This window comes from Rutidosis leptorrhynchoides, chromosome 7 (assembly GCF_046630445.1).
Source record: "Rutidosis leptorrhynchoides isolate AG116_Rl617_1_P2 chromosome 7, CSIRO_AGI_Rlap_v1, whole genome shotgun sequence".
NCBI classification, from domain to species: domain Eukaryota; kingdom Viridiplantae; phylum Streptophyta; class Magnoliopsida; order Asterales; family Asteraceae; genus Rutidosis; species Rutidosis leptorrhynchoides.
Window position 1 is genome coordinate 186,703,007 of NC_092339.1, and position 3,475 is coordinate 186,706,481.

The window sequence follows — 3,475 nt, forward strand, 5'->3', positions numbered from 1 at the left end:
TTTATCGTACTTCAAATTACTGCACTTTTATTTATCGTATTTTTATTTATCATCATTTACTTTACGCTTTAAATTAAGTCATATTTATATTTAATATTTTACATTAGGTTTTAATTGTGATTTAAGTTCTAAAATCGACAAACCGGTTATTAAATGGTAAAAACCCCATTTTTAATAATAATAAGTACTACTTATATATATATATATATATATATATATATATATATATATATATATATATTGTTTAAAATAAATATAGCGTTAAACTTAGCCAGCTCCCTGTGGAACGAACCGGACTTACTAAAAACTACACTACTCTATGATTAGGTACACTGCCTATAAATGTTGTAGCAATGTTTAGGTATATTCCATTCAATAAATAAATAACTTGTGTAAAATTATATCGTATTTAAACCCTCAACTCATGTGATCGCATGAGATGAGGTGACAGGTCAGACCTCGTACGTCATTTAATGCAGTATTAGGGTTATAATTATTATTATTAATCAATTAAAAATAGGGTTTTAATTTAATATTAATTAGTTTTAGTTTTAATTATATTTGTATTTTAAGTTTTAAGATTTAATTCGTTTTTTTAACTACATAAATTAATACTTTTCTAAAATAATAAGATAAAAATAATATTTTTATAAAATTGTATTTTTATGAATTTAGTTTCTTTTTATATTTATATCTTTTTAGTCGTTTATTCGTATATTGTATATTTTTCGTTCGTAACTAGTTTTAAACTTAGTTTTTGCCGTAGTATTTTATACTTCTAGATTTTTAGGCTTTGCCGTAAAATCCCTTAAGTGCTTTTTCTTTAGATTAAGATTTAGGCGCTTTAGAATTTTACGACGTCACTTATCGCTTTAATATTTAATAAATTTTAGTGCCTATTTAAGTTATTGCCGTTTTGGATATAGAATTCCTTTAAGCTTTAATACCTATAGACGCAAGTTTTAATTTTTAGTTTTTAGACTTTTAAGTTTCGACGCTTTTCTTTCTTATTTTTATTTTTCGACTTTTTGTTTTTCGACGTTTTTTTTTCGACTCTTATTTCTCGACGCGCTTTTTCTTTCTCATTTCTACGCTCTAGTTTTTAGGACCTAGAATTTTCTATATCTTCTTTAAATTTCGACGAAAAATTATTTTAAGCGGTTAAATTGATAGACATCCAAAATTTTCTGGTTCGTAGTAATAGTTGGATTTGTTAGTGGCGAGTTGTGGGCTTCCGATTTAAAGGGTCCTGGCTACCTGCTGCATCTATTGGCTATTCGAAACGTGAGCAAAATCAGAAAAGTCTATTAATTTGATAACTTATATAATTTTTATCTTTATAACTAACAGGATATTCAGTGAATGCACCGAGCAAAACGTTCACCACCTTTCATACGTTCACCACCTATAACTCGATCAAGACATCTAGCCAATATAATCGCCGTTGATTTTTCTTTAGAATCATCATCTAGTCGACCAAGTACTCTAATTCAAATTTCCGATAATCCACTTTTTGAACCCGACCTCACAATTGAGAACCCGGAGGATATTCAAGGACAATTCAGAGATCCTGAACCCCTGATCATTCCTCCTGAACCACAAATTACTCATCCAGAGATTGTCGAGGAAGAAATCATTAAATCAGAATCCTCTAGGGATTCAGATTCAACAAATTCAATCATGGAAAATCAAGAACCTCTAAGTATGGAAGATCGAATGAGAGCTACACGCACTGGCCAAGGTCATGCAATTACTCAACCAGACATTAATGCGCCAGATTATGAAATTAAAGGACAAATCCTACATATGGTAACTAATCAATGCCAATTTAGTGGTACGCCAAAAGAAGATCCAAACGAACATCTTCGAACCTTTAATAGGATCTGTACTCTATTCAAAATTAGAGAAGTTGAGGATGAACAGATCTATCTCATGTTATTTCCCTGGACTTTAAAGGGAGAAGCTAAAGATTGGTTAGAATCGTTACCTGAAGGGGCGATTGACACATGGGATGTTTTAGTTGAGAAATTTCTTAAAAGATTCTTTTCGGCATCTAAAGCCGTGAGACTTCAAGGAGAAATTGTTACGTTCGCGCAAAAGCCGAATGAAACATTATATGAAGCGTGTACAAGATTCGAAAAGTTGTTGAGAGGATGTCCTCAACATGGTTTAGACACTTATCAAATAGTACAAATACTCTACCAAGGATGCGATGTTGCTACACGAAAAGACATCGACACAGTAGCTGGTGGTTCCATTATGAAGAAAACCGCAACCGAAGCTCACAAAATTATTGATAACACTGCCTCCCACTCACATGAGTGGCATCAAGAAAAAGATATCTTCCGTTCATCTAAAGCGGCTAGAGCCGATTCTAGCCATGACTTTGATTCCATTTCCGCAAAGTTAGATGCTTTCGAGAGATGAATGGAGAAGATGACTAAAGATATTCACGCAATACGAATTAGTTGTGAGCAGTGTGGAGGACCACATTTGACAAAAGATTGTCTCAATATTGAACAAACAATGGAACAAAGAGAGAATGTTTCATATATGAACCAAAAGCCTGGAAATAATTATCAAAATAATTATCAACCGCCAAGACCAAACTACAATCAAAATCAGAATTATAACCGAAATGTTCCATACAACAACCAACAAGGTCCTAGCAATCAACAAATATATAACAATACTTACAATCAGCAAAGACCTATTTTTCCAAATAAACCACCACAAACCGATGATAAAAAGCCAAATTTAGAAGATATGATGTCGAAGCTAGTTGAATCTCAAACGTAGTTTTTCACATATCAGAAACAAACGAATGAACAAAATGCTCAAGCATTTAGAAATCAATAGGCTTCAATCCAAAATCTGAAACAAGAAGTGAGCAACCTAGCAAGGTTGATAGGTGAGAGAAAACCGAGGAGTCTACCTAGCGGTACAAATGCTAACCCCCGAAATGAAACAGCTAAAGCCATTACCACAAGAAGTGGTATTACACTCAAACCACCTGAAATACCTGTAATTTCTGATGACCCTATTCCTACTACACATGCACCACTGTAAGATCCTAGATCTCAAGAATACCATGAATGTGAATAATAAACCACATGAATGTAGAGAGCATTAGTCAAACTAGTCAACTATATTCCACGGCTCTCTTGAATACATTACAAATCGGTGGCTAATGTTAGTGATTAAAGGAGGCTTGGTGTTCTATATATAGCCCTCATCTATAGAACACCTCCCTTAAAATCTAAGGGATATAGTTAGCTCTTTCTAGAGACCTAACAATCTCCCCTTAAGAGATAACTATGTCACGAAGATTGCTCACTAGGTAAAATGCATACAAAATTACAATAAGAAAGAATTAACTATTTCTAACTAACTCCCCCTCGAATCTTGCATGGCCATTGAAGTAGATCTTTGAAACTTGGAGTTCTTCTACCTTCAATGGTATTTGAGTTTGCAC

General features: G+C 33.0%; 1 non-coding gene across 1 annotated transcript; it reads right to left on the reverse strand.

Moving 5' to 3' along the window:
• Positions 1 to 2,064: 2,064 nt before the first annotated feature.
• LOC139860971 (small nucleolar RNA R71) lies at positions 2,065 to 2,171 on the reverse strand. The gene has a single exon (XR_011763595.1). It is a non-coding gene; the product is annotated as a small nucleolar RNA R71 (small nucleolar RNA).
• Between the last annotated feature and the right edge of the window lie 1,304 nt (positions 2,172 to 3,475).